The 9428-nt window shown below is 45.7% G+C and overlaps 1 pseudogene; it reads right to left on the reverse strand.

The window, feature by feature from the left end:
- Window positions 1-1063: 1063 nt before the first annotated feature.
- On the reverse strand, window positions 1064-6481 carry LOC101975174 (butyrophilin-like protein 1; annotated as a pseudogene).
- Window positions 6482-9428: the final 2947 nt, after the last annotated feature.

The raw sequence follows: 9428 nt of genomic DNA on the forward strand, positions 1-9428 counted from the left end.
AACAGCTAGATGCACTGAAAGCTAAAAATTCATATTCTCACATGAGACCCACACAGGTGATGGTAATGTGGTTCCCATCAGTGGAATATGCTGGCTGCAAAATGAAACCTAAGAAAAATAAAATGACGAAAAAAACCACAGGACACAGAAAATATTTTTAGAAAGCAGGGGTGGGACAGGGTAGTCGATCATACAGATCGAGCTTCTATTCTAAACCTGCAAAATGGAGCCCATGCTTGCTTTTTTTATATCAGGGAACATCAAAGGCCTTCCATACAATGTCCTTCACCAAAAAAAGTCATAGGTGGGCTGTCCAGTTCCCAATGGGTTACACCCACCTCCACAGCTACTATGAGGTTATCTAGTAGGTTGTGGATAAAGGTTATATGTCTTGAGAAATCTATTGCATGGGAGAGCCACAGATAGTTTCCAAGGTAAATCCTAAAACCTTCCTGGCTGCCAAAACTAAAGAAGACCCTCAAATAATTCATGGATGGCATCCCACACAATATATCGTGGGCAAGCCAAGGTTGAAATGAGATGCAGAATACATGACAAACAAGGGGCCACCATCATACCCAAGTTTCCAAGCTCTAGGTAGGAAATAGCAGCCAAGATCTAGGAAAGCTCAGGGAGCAGGGTTCTGGCTTCCACTAGCTTCCAATTAGCTTCCATGGATGGGGACCCACATGTCTGTGCCTAGATAGAAAGGAGAAGGGACACCAGGTAGGATAAGAAAACAAGAGATACCTGGAGAGTCCGTACCAGACAGATAAGCAGCTTTACTCTGATCTGAAAAAAAAAAAAACACACAAGAAATAGGGGAGCTAGGAACTAGAATGTCTGCTAACAAAGAAACATACAAAATTCAGGCAGGAAAGCAGAATTTGCTGAGATCTGCCTGGAGTTCATTTGAAAGAAAATGAAAAACAGCATGAACGCCCATCCCCAAGAAATGGAAAGACTGTGTGCCTGAAAAACCCCAGAAAAACATTTCTATTTATTGAATTTCTATCTACAAACCCACCCAACCACACTGACTCTAGCTGTCCTCTTTGATCTCCTCATTCACCTTCTCTAGGCCCAGGACCCTGGATCTCCCTAGAGAGCTGGACCCCAGACTCTGGCCCCTGTCAGCTGTCCCTCACCACCAGGTCTGCACTTGCCCTGTGGGGTCTTACCAATGGCCTTCAGTGCCTCTTCCTTTGCCTGCTGTTTCTCCGCCTTAAGCTGCCACAGGTGCTCCTTTTCCTGCCTCACCTGCCTCCTTCTGGAAAGTGCTTTTCTGATAAAATAGCTAGGTCCCAAGAGTAGGAGCCCCAGCATGGTCAGGATCACAGCAAATGCTGGCTTCCAGGGAGAAGCCTGAGGGAAGAAGGGCTCTGTGGCCAGGGAGACAGCAGGTCAGGGGCACACCCAGGAGAGCCAGCACACTCAGAGAGGCCAGCCCTTCCCAGAGCTCTGCTGGGAGTGGGAAGCAGCACTGACCTGGGATGTAAATAGCCATGGCCTTCTCCTGGCCCAGGACAGGGTTGAGGACAGAGCAGGTCACATTCCCCTCAGAACTGTCTCTCATCACCAGAGTGGCCTCCACACTAAACAGCTCCTCAGTGTCTTGGGTGTGGGCCTCAGAAAGCGCTGGGAACTTCTTTCCACTGAGGTTTCTCCACTGCACCTGGGGCTATGGGAACCATCTTGAGGCTTTGCACACCACACGCACTCCATCCTCTTCTGGCCCTTCTATGTACACTTGGGGGGCAGAGCCCATCCCTGTGGGAAGGAAGCTGTGGAGCCCCAGGAGGCCACCTTGGGCCCTGGGTCCTCAGTGTTGCCAAGATATTATACAACTTCATGGGGAAGGTTTTCCATGTTGAATTCTGGGGGTTCTATCAGAAGGGTCACATACCAGAGGGAATTAAAGGAAGGAGCATGACCCACACTGGGCAGTGGGCTCTTCTAGCAAACTGTGAGGCCAGAGGCAACACAAAGAATTTGTTCCCAAGGCTCCCTCCATGAATCTCAGTCTTCTCACCTCACACACTCTCCCGGGACATCTGCCTCTCTGTGTATATCACTTCCAAAATTGTATTGCATGACTACCTAGTTTCCTGAATTCTCTTCCCCTACACCCATGTTCCCATGAGTTATCTTTACCAGGTTTCCTCACAAACATTTCAAACTCAAAACTCCAAAACTGGCTTCATAATTTGGACCACTTGTGATAAAATGATAATTAAAAATCCCAATTCTTCACCCTTATTTATAGCCAGTTCTTCCACTTCCACTTTTACTGCCTTTACCTTTTGCCTCTGGGACCAGTCATGGGATTCAAATTGGCAATGAAAATTTAGATAATGTGACTGCAGAGGTTTGAAAAGCACTTGAACATTGCCATTTCCACAGGAGGACAATCCTGGGGTACTCAGTGGAGGATGGACTCATGTGACATTACCTGGTCCACCTGCTTCAGCTGCCCTAGTTCAGTCAAATGACCACCTGAAACATGAGCACACTTAACCAAGGTGCACCTAGTGAATGTTTCTGCTGACTTCAGAACAAATGAAAATTAAAAGTGAAAATCTCAATTGTCCCTGTTGAATAAAAGAAGATTGTTCTCTTTTTCTTCTAGCATTTGCTTTGAGAAACTGCAATTACACATGGCACTTTTTCCTCTTTGGAAATGTTGACACATGATTTTGAAAACTGGCTACGATTTTGCCAGCTTTGTAGCTCAGGAATTTCTTTCTCAAGGATCTGGGAATCATTTATTTGAAATGTAATCATCAGGGAAGATATCAACCCTTGGCCCCTTTTCTGTGTAAAGGTAGGAGTCAAACTTATATGGGCATCTTGTTCCAAGTTGTAAAACCACCTCATGTCATAAAGCTGGAAGAGTTTATTCTTCTTCCAGATGAAGCCTGTTATATGATAGAGATGGTCTCCCAAACTATCAGGTGAATTTAGAATGACATATGCAGAACAAATTGCTTTGAGCCCTCTTAGTAGAGAATTACTTATTGTGCATCTTGAAAACAAGTATACAGGCTATAGAAAGAAAGATGAAATTCCTTTCTGGTCATGTAATTCCTTAGGAGATCATGCATGATATGTATCATTCTGGCTTGATGCTTATTAATTATTTAAAGTATTTTCTCCTAGTATGGGAGATTTTGTTTTTAATTATATTTCTGATACATAACCAAGTATGCAAAACTAAACCCAGGTGATTATTAGCCAAGATCAGCCCCAATTAGTTGAATTTGGTTAGTGCCTAAATTAAATACATTTTTATTTCCAAACATACCTGAAATAGTGGCTGCTTGTTACACAGCATTATTACAGCAGTAGAAGTGACACATAATTATCAATAGTCCTGCCATGAAACAACAAATGTTTTAAATAAAATTCTGGAAGTCTCTCAAGTATTTTCTTCCCCATCCAAATTTTGTGTGCACAAGTCTATTCAGTTGAATCTGGTTTCTAAACCTGTCTGACCCCTCCTCCCCCACCCCACTGCCATGCCTCAGGTCAGGCACTCATTCTCTCCACACCATAACTGCACTCCAGGCCTCCTTCTTGCTCACCTCCCATCCATCCATTCACAACTGCCAAATGAGCATTCCCAGCATGGCTCTGTTTAGGATTCCCCCTACTCTGCATCCAAACTCCATAACACAGCACACAAAGCCTTTACTGATCTGGTAACTGCCTTCCTCTCCAACACTTCTCCCCAAACTTCACCACCTGAGATCCTCAGGGCCCTCACACTCAACCCCAAGAACTATCTGGTTAAGTGCAAGTAGCCAAAATCACCATATTGTATTCCTTCTGCCTTTTTAACTTCCAACCCATCAACATCCAGGGCTTTTTTGCCAGCCCAGGTGTCCACTCCTAATGACTTCATCCTGACACCTGTGAGTGGTGTTAATACAGGACCATCTCCTTATTCCAGCATTGCTACTTCTTACCATCCTCCCCCTCACTCCTCCTACCAACCATGATGGTTTCATTATACCCTGAATAATCAACAATATTATAATCAAACTCAAAGTTTTCAAACCAGGTGCTCCCTCAGTGTTAAATTCTGGCCCACCCAGATAGCCCCCTGGCTAAATACCTACTTCCTTTGAACCTTGCTCAGATTGTCAGTAAGGCTCTGCCTTGGCCTCTATGTAACACTACAGCTTGTCCTAACTTACCAGCCCACATCCTGTTCCTCTTTTTTAATTCTACTTGGTCTTTTGTCTTAAGTACTTATCACCTTATCACATGTTGTACAGAATTATTTATTATAATTATTTTTCCTTTGTCTCTAGGAGGTAAATTCACTGCTGGAGTCTATGCTATACGGATATATCTCTGGTGCACAGAACAAGTCCCCCCATATTTGAGATGCCCAACATACAGTGTTTGTATTGATCAATGAGAAACTAAATGAACCATTTTTTCCTCTATTTCACCTATTAAATGTGAGGCTAAATTAGATGGTCCCTGATATTCGCACCATACCCAGTACTCCCAAGTTCTCCAGAATAGATATCGATTAACTAACCTGCCACCTTTAGTTCCAAATCAGCCTTTTCAGAGAAGCCTCCATGTCTGAAGAAGCAGGTGTATGTTCCATTGTCAGAAACCTGGACCTTGTGGATGTGCACAGCAGCCTGCCCCTGGGTGAGGAACTTGCTCACCAGTGAGGTCCACCCTCTATAATCAGCCATCATGCTCCTCAGTCTGTTCCTGTTGGTTCCAGTAGATGAACACTGCTTGTGAGAATGTGGTGCAGAACCACCTCAGTTCCATGTTCTCTGCATTGATGCCAGGGACTAGGGCGCAGGGTGTCGCGACCCCCCTTGCCCGCAAGGAAGACGCGACTCAGGAATCTTCTTTCAGCAGTTTATTCAGGCCCTTGATATTCTTTTAATAATTCTTCTACTACTACCTCGGATGCCCCTCCCAGCCTTAATAAAGCACCGCGAACCCCAATGCAAAGCTGCCACATGTACCCTTCTCACAGGGTGCTAGAAAATGACACGCCAACTTTCTCTGATAAGGAGCTGGGAACACGCCAACTCTCTTTGATATGGAGTTGTCCTTCACAGACCACAGCGGAGCCAGCGCCATCATGTAATGGCGACCACAGTCCGCAGGAACGGCTCACCACAGCAGGGCAGTATGGCATGCTTGCCCAGCACTGCCACAGTGGGGAAATAAGAGCTAATAACCTGGAACTGCTCTGTGGACACAGACATGGGGGGAAAACCTAGAGAGACACAGACCAAAAAACAGAGAACATATACCATCAGGTGGGAAGGCCAAGAAAGCTGGGGCAGGGGCCAGATGAGATGACCCCTGAGGTTTGATAGATTTGGAAGAGATCTTCTGACTATATGATGTGGCCCAAAAATGATGCCAAAGACACTCCCTCACTGGCATCTGCTCCTGGTCCCAGGCCCTTCCATGAAGTAATCTCTAATTCAGTGGTTCTCAAGCTTTCATGCACCTGAACCACTAGGATGCCTTATAGAGCACACATCACTGGGCCCAATCCAGACTGTCTCATTCACTAGATCTGGGGTGGGCTAACAAATGTGCATTTACAAGGAGTTCCAAGGGTGCTCTGGGGAGCACACCTTGGGAACACCAGGCCTAAATTTCCCTGACTCAGGTCAAATCTGAAAACAGACAAAGAGCACACCTATGGTGAGATCAGACTCTGGTCATTCAGCCACACCCAGGAAATTCCCCTCTTCCACTTCTAAATTTTTTACTTCAGTCTATATTTTTCTCCTCCACTGAGGGAGGAGAGAAATACATATGCACTTTAAAACACAGAGTCAAATGCTACTTAATGCTGTGAAAATCCTGTTCTCTGTCATTCATGGAAACCCCCATCACTGCATGTTCAAGAAGCAAGTTCACATCACTCTCCACCCCCTTGGTTCTCTTGGACTTCTGAGGCTAACACATGACTCCTGTGCAGGACATGCTGCAACACCTCCAAAGAGCTATTCTCAAACCCTGTGCCACTCCAATCTGGTCTCAGCCACCATTACATCTCAACTGGAGGATGACTAGGATTCCTGACCTCAGTGATCCTTTTAACATGTGAGCTAATCCATGTTCCTGCTCTGCTCAAAGCCTCCGCATGGCTCCCCAATTCTCCCCAGGCCTGAGAAGGTGGACACATTTCCCAAGACCCCTCTGAACTCACCTGCTGCTTCTCTCCCCATGGGCTCTAGTCCAGCAACACTGGCCTCTGAGCTTCCTCACACCTCAGCACACTGCCAGCTCTGCACAGGCTCCTCCCCTTGCAGGAACCCTCCTTCCAAATGGTCCTACAGCTCACTCCTCCTTCTCCAGGGTTATGTTTCCATCTACACACCACCTCACTGAACACTGCTGCCTGCCCACACCTGCCTCCCATGTCCCTGGCCACACTCTGCCCTGCTGCATTTCCCATTGTGGCCACCTCTTCCAACATATTTAGGCCTCTCTGCCCACTTGCAATTATTATCATTTTCTCCTGCCAGAAGGTAAACTTTATGACAAGATTTCTGTCTGATTCTTTCATAGAATAGCAAAAGCAATCAACATTTCATTAATATTTCAGGAATAAAATGAATGAATGGATGGAATGCATGCATCACACACACAAGAAAAGGCAAGAAAACAAAATTCGAGGGAAAATATACTTTCAAATGTTTTATATCCTACTGTTTAAAACCACAAAGTAAGACCAATGGGGACACTCACCTGTGGACAGCTGGACAAGTAGAAGCAGGGAAGTGAGGCAGCAGAGCAAGGAGTTACTGCAGCAACCTTTCATATCTTTAGAGCTGGGGAGAGAGATGGGGATGAGGGCCAAGACCTGCAGACAGGAGGCAGGTCCAGCCCAGAGCTCCAGCACCTCAGCATAGAGAGCAGGGCTCAGGGCTGGACAGCAGTCCCCTCCTGGAGCAAACATTTCCTATTGGCACATCATACTAACAGGGTGCTGGGCCCCCCACAACCCTGACACTGACAAACAGCTGAGCCCAGGATCCTTCCAGCTCTTCTGGGAAGACTGTGGTATCAGGAAACAATAGAATTACCTGGTAATAAACTGTTCCTTTCTTTCCCACCTCAACCACAGGGCAGCTTTACTTGGCCTTTCCTTTCCCCATACCTGGAGCTCTGTGGTGAAAGACATTCCTCTCTCTGTCTCTGTTATTCACCACTCATGACTCCCCCAGAAAGGAGGGCCCAGATTCAGGGTCCCTAACAGGAAGGACATTCAGCTCCTGCTTCTCTCTTGTTCTTCCCTCTAATTATGCCCAGGTTTGGCCTGGGCACTGTCAGGGTCAGAAACATCCTCAAGGAGGCTGTAGTGCCCCTCACAGGAGCCCAGAACCCTGTCCTGCTTTTATTTTAGATGTGGAGTTCACCTAAACCTGAATCTCAGCCCATTCCCTTCCACATGTTTTTATCTTTTAGAGATAAAAGAGCCCTAGTCAGAGAAAAGACCCCAAATTACCTACTGTTTGGAAGAAGCAGGGGTAAGGAGTCTGTGGTATAAGGAAAAATCAATTCTGGGAGATGTCTTCTTGGCTGCCCTCCAGGCCCAGCCACTCTCCAAATAAACTTCTTGGCCTCCGTTTCCTTATCTGTATGATGGGCATAGTTACAATATTTACATCCCAAGTTTGTAATAAAAATGATGAGAATTTATAATCACTATACATGTAATTAGAACAGGGCCTAGGCCCAGAAAATATTACAGAAATATCATTATAACAAATGAATAAAGGAACAACCCTCATTAAGCTTCTCCTGAGTCTTCCTAGAACAAGACTGTCCCACCTGCCCACCCCCACTGCCTCTTGCACCACCTCATCCTCAGCTTCTTCCTGCCACTAACTTCTCCCTGGTTTCCTCCTCTTAGTTCACAGGTGTATTCAAAGCCAACTTACCTGCTTCTCTGTTCTCCCCCCTATGAAAGGCTGTGACTTCCTGAAGTGTTTGAAACACAGCAGCTGGAGACAGATCAGAGTCACAAGGACCCCAGAAGGTCCCAAAGCTGCCCTCAGAATTTGCATCTGCCCCAAGCTGCTCTTAGAGCCCAATCCTCTGCTTCTGAGTCCAATGCTAAGGTCCCAAATTCCATACTTCCAAGAGGCAATTGGTTCCTAGAAAATGGGGAAAAAGCAGAGCTGGACATAAGTTGCAGTGATCTCTGCAGAGTCTCTGACACTGGGACCCCCACTAAGCCCTCCCAGTCAGAGAAGAAACCCCTCTCTGGCTCCTTCCAATATCTAAAGTGAAAGCTTGCAAAAGGATCCTGGGCAGAGTGTGCCCTGCCCTCTGGACATCGCTCCCTTTATCAGGAAGAAGGCAGCAGAGCACAGCAGCAAGAAAGGGTGCCCACAATTTTCCTGGAACACTGCAGAACAACCACACTTAGAGGTGAAATGCCACAACAACCCCAAAATGCCACTACGAATCACTGCCCTAAGGGCAGATTCCCCAAGGCCTAGAATTGTAAGGGAAATCTTACAAAAAGAAGAAAACAAAATTATATTGAATTCCTACTAAGTATCAAGAACTATGCTACATAAATTTTACTTATGCCATCTCATTATCACAGTTGCAGAGATAAAGCAATGAGCCCTGCCATTTGGTTACATCAATCTAGTAACTTCCTAGATAAGGGAGAGGCTAGATGTGCCAGGAGACTGCCTCCCACCACCACATCTCCAGCCCAGCCCAGCCCCCTGCCCCAGGTAACTCAAGTGATCAAGATCCTGAAAGGGACCTTGGACTCTCAGTTGCCTCAACTACAAGGCCAGAAAACTTATCTCATCCTGACCTGAGCATTCTCCCTCCCAAGGTTGCCCTTTGCCCTCCATTTGGGGAGGAGGGGGTGGAAGCAGTGACAAAGTGCAGGTCAGGTCTCTCCTTAAAGAACACTGGCAGAATCCTTGACCAGCACTGGCAGAGGACGGCAAACTTCAGCACTGTCCTCTCCCAGCTCATAAGGATTACTGTTCAGCTGCTTTGACAAGAAACATTATTCACTCAACCACAAATTATTTTTCTTATATAAACTTAAATGATCCTAATACTAATGAAGTTAATATTAACTTTCTTTTATGACCAACCTGCAATAAATACCTCTTCTTTTTCCTATATTAAGTGTTTTCTAAATAGCTTCAGATAAATGCCTAAACCACAGAACAATGGTTAATGTAAAATGTATTAAATGCATTAATATTTTTAAAAAGTGATGGTTGATATAAAGTATTTAACTCTCCCAAACCCCCAATTCTATTCATACTGTGGATTGAACACATCCTGAAATAACCAACCTGAAGTGTCTGAGAGACCTCCTTATGCCTCTCTCTCTTAGTGGAGCCAGGGCCTGGCCCAGCCCCACCCTGAATTCAGCTACT

This window comes from Ictidomys tridecemlineatus, chromosome 8, assembly GCF_052094955.1.
Source record: "Ictidomys tridecemlineatus isolate mIctTri1 chromosome 8, mIctTri1.hap1, whole genome shotgun sequence".
In the NCBI taxonomy this organism is placed as follows: domain Eukaryota; kingdom Metazoa; phylum Chordata; class Mammalia; order Rodentia; family Sciuridae; genus Ictidomys; species Ictidomys tridecemlineatus.